We start from the raw sequence: 10,448 nt of genomic DNA, 5'->3' as shown, positions 1-10,448 counted from the left end.
GAGGCTATACTCCTCCCGTGGGGAGTTATGCTACGCTCTGCTGCACCCACAACACCAGCCTCAGCGGTCTGCCCTGGAGCGGCGGTTCACTCTGACCGCAATCCACGGGTGGCGTAGTCGGATATTTAAACATCAAAACCACATAAATAGTTCCGCCACTGGTTTGACCGCCCTGAGCCACGGAACCGGGTCGCCGCCACGGAGACTACAACCACCAGCATCCACCAAAAAGGGTCCGGCTCCGGGTGTCCCAAGGCCCAGGGGGCGCGTCAGAACATTTTCATCACCTTTCACAATCACCAATGGGACAAGGCAGGGATGTCCTCTGTCCCCTCTCTTATACATCCTAGTGACGGAGCACCTGCTCTCATCAATTCGTCATAACCCCAATATTAGGTGGAAGGCACCGAGTACAAGTGCTCTCTATTTGCTGATGATGTCCTAGTATATATCACTCAATCACATATATCCATCCATGCTGTTATGGCTGAAATAGATCACTTTGTTACATGGTCAAATTTTAAAATCAATGCAGCGAAGTCTGAGGCCCTCGATGTCTCCCTCCCCAAATCCATATAGGATTCCATCCAGTTCAACTTTCCCTTTGCCTGGCCCTCACAGGGTATCAAATACTTAGGAATTCCTATTCATAGAGACCTCTCCCATCTATGTTATCTTAATTTTGGGCCCTTTATTGAACAACTCCATACAGACCACGGTTGGCAAGTTAGAACTGTAAGATTCACTACGTGAACCACTGGTGTTTTGTGGAAAAGCACATGTACACTGTGTTCCAAATTATTATGCAAAAAGTGTTTAGGAGTGATAAGGGAAGAATTTGTTTGTTTGTCAGTTAAACTCATTGATGGTGATGTGTGTCAGGGCTCTTTATATCACTGTAAGCAATTGCAGACACCTGTGCTAATTAGTTTGGCAGGTGTGTCCAATGAAAGGCAAGACTACTTAAGAAGGCTGTCTCACATTATTAAGCAGCCTACATTTTCTGCCAAAATGGGAAAGAAAAAGGATGTGTCGGCTGCTGAGAAGCAACAAATTGTGGAGTGTTTAGGTCAAGGCATGACTACAATCAACATTGTGCGATGATCAGGATGAAGTGTCTTGGCAATCAAGAAGTATGTAGCTGATTCACAGTACACACGTGTGCGTGCTGATAAGGGCAAATTGAGGACTCTTTCCTACAGGCAATTACGTCAGGTTGAAAGAGCAGCGGCAAAAAAGCCTTGTCATAGCAGCAGACAAGTTTTTGAAGCTGCTGGTGCCTCCAACGTCCCCCGAACAACAAGATGCAGGGTCCTTCAGAGGTTTGCAGCTGTGCATACGCCATCCTGTCGACCTCCTCTATCCACTTCACACAAGCAGAAACGGCTCCAGTGGGCCAAACATTACATGAAGACTGATTTCAAAACTGTTTTGTTCACGGATGAGTGCCGTGCAGCGCTCGATGGTCCAGATGGATGGAGTGGAGGATGGCTGGTTGATGGACACCCCACGTAAACACGGCTACAGCGCCAACAAGGAGGAGGTGGAGTAATGTTTTGGGCTGGAATCATGGGGAGAGAGATTGTCGGCCCCTTTAGGATCCCTGAAGGCGCTAAAGATGAACTCCATAATGTATGTGGATTTTCTCAAACAGCACTTCCTGCCATGGTTCAAGAAGAAGAACCGTGTATTTCACAGCAAGATCATTTTTTTGCATGATAATGCACCATCTCATGCTGCACATAAAACATCTGCATCTCTGGCTGATATGGGCATAAAAGGGGACAAACTTATGGTGTGACCCCATGCTCCCCTGACCTCTACCCCATTCAGAACCTTTGGAGCATCATTAAAAGGAGTGTCTATGATGGCGGGAGGCAGTTCACATCTAAGCAACAGCTCTGGGAGGGTATTCTGTCCTCATGCAAAACAATTGAAGCAGAAACCATCCAAAACCTGACAAATTCAATGGACGAGAGAGTTCAGAAGCTCCTTTCGAACAAGGGGTCCTATGTGAAAATGTAACATCACCTAGAATAAAGTTTTGAGTTGAAAACTGTTTGATTTCAGTTTCTAACAACCTGCTAATGCTTATAATTTCAAAAATGACCATTTTTTTGGTCTTTATTAAAATGAAAAGGTTGATCGAAAAGTTTGGGGGATCTAAGAGTGTGGCAACCCAGTAGTCATGATTACTTCGAATTCTGACAATATGAGGGTCATGCTGCAGGTAGTGCAGCAAGAAGGCACTTATGTGTCTTGCGCATCTCGGAGCCCCAAAATTATTTTCCGGGCTAGATGCAGCTAAAAATTATTGTTAATTTTAAATCTGGTGAAGCTTTAGTATAGATGGCCTAATAGGATCAGTGCTGCACACTGCTACAAAGCCCAAATTATTTTTCAGCCAAGATACAGATAAACATGATTAGTAATTTTAAATCTGGTGGAGCTTATTATAGATGGCCTAATAGAATCAGTGCTGCACACTGCTACAAAGCCCAAATTATTTTCCAGCCAAGATACAGATAAACATGCTTAGTAATTTGAAAGCTTAAAACGGTTGGTAGGGTGATTTTAACCAATCATCAAGCTTTTACTCTCCCCGGGATGACACAGGGGTAGAAAAGTCGTTTCGGATCCATGATTTGTTCATCTTTATGAACGTGAGTCTGTCTACATTATCAGTGGAGAGCCGCGTGCGCTTATCTGTCAGCACACCACCAGCAGCGCTGAACACACGTTCAGACAGAACGCTGGCTGCGGGGCATGACAAGATCTCCAAGGCGTAAGTGGCTAGCTCCAGCCATTTATCCAGATTGGAAGCCCAAAAAGAGCAAGGGTCCAGTGACACAGTCGTGGCTTCAATGTTTACTTGGAGATACTCCTGTACCATCGTCTCTAGGCGTTGACTATGTGTCAGACTTCTTGTCTCCTGTGGCCTTGCAAAGGATGGGCTAAAAAAGTGGTGAAATGATTCCGCAAAATTGATGTTACCAGCAGATACTGTGGTTCTGTTACGGTTTGAGTGCTGAACACTTGACGGTCCCACGGTTGGCAAGTTGGAACTGTGAGATTCACTACGTGCACCACTGGTATTTTGTGGAAAAGCACATGTAAGATTCTGCAACAGTCTCTGCTGATACTCCTGCATGCGTGCATCTCTTTCTATGGCAGGAATAATTTCTGCAAATTTACTTTTGTACCGGGGATCTAACAGTGTGGCAACCCAGTAGTCAGGATTATTTCTAATTCTCACAATTCGAGGGTCATGTTGCAGGTAGTGCAGCAAGAAGGCACTCATGTGTGTTGCGCATCCAGGAGCACCAAGTCCCTGTTGTGTTGGTGGCGAGGTAACAATCATGCTTCCTTCCTCTGTCCTCTCCCCCCAACCTCGCACAACAGAAATGTGATCAAGGTCTCCCTCATCTGATGAGTCTTCCATCAGTTCGTCCTCCACTTCTTCCTGGGCTCCTGCACCTTCCTCACTAGTTTGGCTGCTACCATGCGCCCTGGTAAAACCATCTCCCCCACCCTCACATGCCTGCCGCCTTGGTGCTGCCGACCGTCTGGACCTTGCAGATGTTAGCCCTTCCGCATACAACTCCTCCTCCTCTACTTCCTCCACCTCCTCTTGTGCCACCACCTGACTCCGAATTCTGTTTAACATGTGCTCCAGCATGTAAATCACCGGAATAGTCATGCTGATAATGGCATCGTCAGCACTAAACATCTTCGTCGCCATTTCAAAACTGTGCAGAAGGGTGCATAGGTCCCTGATCTGAGACCACTCCTCCAGCATGATTTGCCCCACCTCTGGATCTCGTTGGCCCAGGCTATACGTCAGAACATATTGCACCAGGGCTTGTCGGTGCTGTCACAGTCGCTGCAACATGTGCAGAGTTGAATTCCACCGGGTAGGCACATCGCATTTTAGCCGGTGAAGTGGCAGGCCCAACGACTTCTGTAGAGATGTAAGTCGCTGAGCTGCGGGATGCGAACGGCGGAAGTGAGCACACAGCGACCGTGCCCTCTGCAGAAGGCCATGTAGTCTGGGATAGTGGGCTAAAAATTGCTGGACAACCAGGTTCAACACGTGAGCCATACAAGGCACGTGTGTGACATTGCCCCGGCGAAGGGCCGCACCCAGGTTTGCAGCATTGTTGCACACGGCCTTCCCTGGTTTCAGGTCCAGTGGAGACAACCATTCATGAAATTGGTTCTCCAGAGCTGACCACAACTCCTCAGCTGTGTGACTCACATTTCCCAGACATTTCAATGTAAAAACCGCCTGATGACGTTGAACCCTACTGCCAGCATAGTAAGGAGGTGTGCAGGATCCCTTCTGCGCAGTTAGAAAGCTTGTGGCATGACCAGACAGGCTTTGGGTGCAGGTGGAAGACCGAGAGGAGGTTGAGGAGGCAGAAGCAGTGGAGGAACTTTGAGATAAAGAGGATTGACGCACAACTCGTGGGGACGGCAAGACTTGGACAGCAGCCCCTTGTCCTGCTGTCACCATAGTTACCCAGTGCCCAGTCAGCGACATGTAACGCCCCTGTCCATGCCTACTCGTCCAAGTGTCTGTGGTGAAATGCACCCTGTCACACACAGAGTTTCTCAAAGAAGCGGTGATGTTGTGTGCGACATGCTGGTGGAGCGCAGGCACACCTTTCTTTGAGAAGTAGTGCCGACTGGGCATCTGGTACTGGGGCACTGCGACAGACATAAGGTCTCGAAAATCCTCAGTGTCCACCAGGCGGAAAGGCAGCATTTCTGTAGCCAAGAGCTTGCAGATGGTGAAATTCAACCTCTTAGCTTTCTCATGGCTACGAGGAAATGGTCTTTTACTTGTCCACATCTGAGGGACCGAGGGCTGGCTATTGTGCTTAGACGGGGTTGATAAGGGTGTCCCCGGCAAACTGCCGGTCTGTGAGGAAGATGCAGACGGACATGTTAGGTTGCCTTGATCCAAAGGTGGTGCTATCGATGTCGGACAGAGCTCAACACCAGCTGGTGTTACCACCTCCAAAGAAAATGATGACCTGCCAATCACGCTGGCTGTTGCGGGTAAAGAGGTGGCAGGTCTGCGCCCCAAAACAGGTGTGACTGCTGTCCCCCCAGTCACAGAGGATGAAGAGGCTGCGGATGCACAAGATATGGCAGACGGTGGTTGGCCCGGCCGGCTAGGCCGCATTGTAGCACACTGAGCTTCCCACTGCAACTTATGCTTCATGTCCATGTGCCGGTTCATGCATGAAGTACTCAAACTATGTATTTTTTGGCCTCTACTTAGCTTTTGCTGACAAATGTTACAGATAACACGAGTTGGGTCATCTTTATCGATCTGAAAAAATGCCCAGGCTATGCAAGGCTTAGCACCCATGCGACCTGAAGAGCCACCACGACTTGTGGTGAGAGGCAGAGTTGTGTTTGAGGATGCAGTTGTTGACGTGCTTCCAGTACTACGTCTCTGTCCAGGAAGGCGCAACCTGACCTCGTCGTCACTAGCATCTTCCTCCACCTCCTCTGCTGACCTCATCTCTTGGCTGACTGTGGGTTGACAGTAAGTGGGATCTCCAACCTCATCATCATCACCCTGTGCGTTATCACACCCGTCGTCCTCAGAGCCAACCTGTTCCTGCCCTGACAAAAAACTAAAGTTGTCGCTCCAATCAGGTATTTGAGTCTTATCATCGTCTTCCTCATTGTCTCCACCAACAGGAGTTACAGTTTGGGAATGAGGGTCTACATTATGGTCAGAACCTTCTGCGTCTGGTCCTGGATCCGACTCATAAAGATTCTGGGCATCAGTGCAGATTATTTCCTCGTCTGGATTCACAGAAGCGCTGGAGTCGACCTCTGATTCCCAGGCTATAGTATGAGTAAACAGCTCTGCAGACTCAACCATCTGTTCTACCTCATACTCAGACGGGCAGCTGGAGATTTGGGAGCTGTGAGGAAGCAAGTGCGATTGGGGTGACACCTTTGAGGACTGGAGTATTTGTGATGTTGAAGTTGATGTGGAGGAGAGCCCACTTAAAGGAGCACTTGATATCCGTTGAAGCACCTGCTGTTTTTGTGCCTCATCTGGAATTTGTAGCGATTGGCGTGGCCGTAAGAAAGGGATCTTATCACATTGTCCGCTAAAAGTAGACATTTTAGTTTGGCTGGAAGATGGTCTTTCTTCTGCAGATGTTACTGTTGCTTTAACACCTACCCCACGGACACAACCTTTTTTCCCCTTCCCAACACGCCTATTCCCCTTTCCACCAGCAGCAGGCCTTTTTCCACTCATTTTGGTGGTTAACTAATTCACAACTCTGGAGTTGTTTGCACAAAAAAACAATGGATGGGAACCGAGCAGAGCTGAGTGGCCAAACTGTGGTATTAGGCCAAAACTATTGGCTGGGTTAGATGCAGAAAAAAATTATATTCAATTTGCAACCTGATGGAGGTCAGTATAGATGGACTAATAGAGAAAGTCCCACACACTGCTAGAAGGCCAAATATTTTTTCAGAGCTAGATGCAGATAAAAATTATATTCAATTTGCAACCTGATGGAGGTCAGTATAGATGGACTAATAGAACAAGTCCCACACACAGCTAGAAGCCCAAATATTTTTTCAGAGGTACTGTAGATGCAGATAAAAACTATTTTTAATTTGCAACCTGATGGAGGTCAGTATAGATGGACTAATAGAGAAAGTCCCACACACTGCTAGAAGGCCAAATATTTTTTCAGAGCTAGATGCAGAAAAAAATTATATTCAGTTTGCAACCTGATGGAGGTCAGTATAGATGGACTAATAGAGAAAGTCCCACACACTGCTAGAAGGCCACATATTTTTTCAGAGGTAGATGCAGAAAAAAATATATTCAGTTTGCAACCTGATGGAGGTCTGTATAGATGGAGTAATAGAACAAGTCCCACACACAGCTAGAAGCCCAATATTTTTTCAGAGGTAGATGCAGAAAAAAATATATTCAGTTTGCAACCTGATGGAGGTCAGTATAGATGGACTAATAGAGAAAGTCCCACACACTGCTAGAAGGCCAAATATTTTTTCAGAGCTAGATGCAGATAAAAATTATATTCAATTTGCAACCTGATGGAGGTCAGTATAGATGGACTAATAGAGAAAGTCCCACACACTGCTAGAAGGCCAAATATTTTTTCAGAGCTAGATGCAGATAAAAATTATATTCAATTTGCAACCTGATGGAGGTCAGTATAGATGGACTAATAGAACAAGTCCCACACACAGCTAGAAGCCCAAATATTTTTTCAGAGGTACTGTAGATGCAGATAAAAACTATTTTTAATTTGCAACCTGATGGAGGTCAGTATAGATGGACTAATAGAGAAAGTCCCACACACTGCTAGAAGGCCAAATATTTTTTCAGAGCTAGATGCAGAAAAAAATTATATTCAGTTTGCAACCTGATGGAGGTCAGTATAGATGGACTAATAGAGAAAGTCCCACACACTGCTAGAAGGCCACATATTTTTTCAGAGGTAGATGCAGAAAAAAATATATTCAGTTTGCAACCTGATGGAGGTCTGTATAGATGAAGTAATAGAACAAGTCCCACACACAGCTAGAAGCCCAATATTTTTTCAGAGGTAGATGCAGAAAAAAATATATTCAGTTTGCAACCTGATGGAGGTCAGTATAGATGGACTAATAGAGAAAGTCCCACACACTGCTAGAAGGCCAAATATTTTTTCAGAGCTAGATGCAGATAAAAATTATATTCAATTTGCAACCTGATGGAGGTCAGTATAGATGGACTAATAGAGAAAGTCCCACACACTGCTAGAAGGCCAAATATTTTTTCAGAGCTAGATGCAGATAAAAATTATATTCAATTTGCAACCTGATGGAGGTCAGTATAGATGGACTAATAGAACAAGTCCCACACACAGCTAGAAGCCCAAATATTTTTTCAGAGGTACTGTAGATGCAGATAAAAATTATTTTTAATTTGCAACCTGATGGAGGTCAGTATAGATGGACTAATAGAGAAAGTCCCACACACTGCTAGAAGGCCAAATATTTTTTCAGAGCTAGATGCAGAAAAAAATTATATTCAGTTTGCAACCTGATGGAGGTCAGTATAGATGGACTAATAGAGAAAGTCCCACACACTGCTAGAAGGCCACATATTTTTTCAGAGGTAGATGCAGAAAAAAATATATTCAGTTTGCAACCTGATGGAGGTCTGTATAGATGGATTAATAGAACAAGTCCCACACACAGCTAGAAGCCCAATATTTTTTCAGAGGTAGATGCAGAAAAAAATATATTCAGTTTGCAACCTGATGGAGGTCTGTATAGATGGATTAATAGAACAAGTCCCACACACAGCTAGAAGCCCAATATTTTTTCAGAGGTAGATGCAGAAAAAAATATATTCAGTTTGCAACCTGATGGAGGTCTGTATAGATGGATTAATAGAACAAGTCCCACACACAGCTAGAAGCCCAATATTTTTTCAGAGGTAGATGCAGAAAAAAATATATTTAGTTTGCAACCTGATGGAGGTCAGTATAGATGGACTAATACAACAAGTCCCACACACAGCTAGAAGCCCAATATTTTTTCAGAGCTAGATGCAGAAAAAAATTATATTTAATTTGCAACCTGATGGAGGTCAGTATAGATGGACTAATAGAATGATGCTATGGCGAAAAGATTTTACTTCACTAGGTGCAGTAAAAAAATTGGTATTCTATACACAGGTGGTATATCTTGCAACACAGATAGGCTACTCCACTGACTAACACACTCTGCAATAGGCCAAAAAGGATTAGCTTTGCTAGATTCAGCCAAATGCTGTGAAAAAAACTTGCACAGCACTGGCACAGACCTGCCTGGCAAAAACTGATAGGAACTGATGTAACCTAGTCCTGAAAAGGACTGCAATTACAATTAGTCTTTACTCCCACAATCTATCTATTTAAGAGCACAGACCTGCCTGATAAAAGTCGTAGGAAATGCTGTAACCTAGTCCTTAAAAGGACTGCAATCACAACTATTCCCTACTCCCAAGCTATCTGTAGATTTGTGCCAAAATTGGCTTGAAATTAACAAGGTATAGCACACACAGCAACAGCGGTGCCGTCTAACACGCAGCTGCAGCAGTGAGAAAATGGTGGCGACGGGGAAAATGGCTTGGTCTTATAGGGCAAGGACATGTGACATACACTGCCAATGACACATGCCTTTGCTTGTGTGAAAAAAAGCACTTCGCTCCGTGTGTGCGCTGCTGATAGGCTGACAGATTGCCCCTCCCCACTGTAAATGCGGGAAAGAGAAAAAAAAAATGGAGATCTTCATTGTTCCTGCAGAGATCCATCCCCTGCCCCTCCCCCCGCCCTGCTGTACACTCAAACTGCGTATTAACATTAATTTTCATCATTACTGAGAAAAAATCCAGTTATGATTTTGGTGCACGAACAGTTATCAAACATAACCTCGAACAGCCGAATTTTTCTCAAATTGTTCGTGTTCGCCGAACGGCTCGAACACCGCCCAAAACAGCTCGAATTTGAGATTGGCGAACAGTTCGAGTAGAACAACGCTCATCTCTAGTCCTGTGGGCTTATGGTAAATTGATGTCTGTATGGTGTTGTCTTTGATGTATATGGTCATGTCCAGAAAATGTATTTGGGATTTTGAGAAGTTGAGGGTGAGCTTGATGGTTGGGTGGAACCTGTTGAAGTTATCGTGGAAGGTCAGCAGATCATCTTTTGAGCCTGTCCAGATTATTAGCAGATCATCAATGTAGCGGAAGTATGCTAGAGGTTTAATAGAGCAAGATGACAAAAACTCCTCCTGTAGTTTAGCCATAAATAGGTTTGCATATTGTGGGGACATTTTGCTTCCCATGTCGCTACCCATACATTGTTGGTATAAATTGTTCCCAAAGGAGAAATAATTGTGATGGAGCACAAACCTGATGAATTGCAGAGTTGGTTCTGTAGCCAGATTGTTTTTTTGTAGGAAATGTTTGCTTGCTACAATCCCATCCTCATGAGGAATGTTGGAGTAGAGAGACTCTACATCCATGGTGGCTAGTATTGTGTCCTCCGGAAGTGGGCCGAGAGCTGACAGTTTGCAGAGGCTATCCGTGGTGTCCTGGATATAGCTGGGTGTGCGTCTCACCAGGGGTTTCAGAATGTTCTCCACCCAGCCTGAGATATTTTCCGTTAATGTCCCAATGCCAGAAATGATTGGCCTGTCAGGATTACCTCCTTTATGTATTTTAGGAAACATGTAGAAGGTACCTGTTTGGGGATTGTCTGGTATTAGTTCCAGTAGTGAGGATGAAGTAGAATCAAACCCATTGATGATATGTGTTAGTTCCTCTGTGTATTTTTTGGTGGGATCTTCCTGAAGTGGAGTGTAGTATTTTATATCCAAGAGTTGTCTGTGTGCTTCTTGGA

The sequence above is a fragment of the Phyllobates terribilis genome, unplaced genomic scaffold (genome assembly GCF_046119375.1).
Source record: "Phyllobates terribilis strain yellow unplaced genomic scaffold, ASM4611937v1 Scaffold_172__1_contigs__length_4051808, whole genome shotgun sequence".
Classification (NCBI taxonomy): domain Eukaryota; kingdom Metazoa; phylum Chordata; class Amphibia; order Anura; family Dendrobatidae; genus Phyllobates; species Phyllobates terribilis.
The sequence above is the reverse complement of the archived record's forward strand: the minus strand, read 5'-3'. Positions refer to the sequence as shown.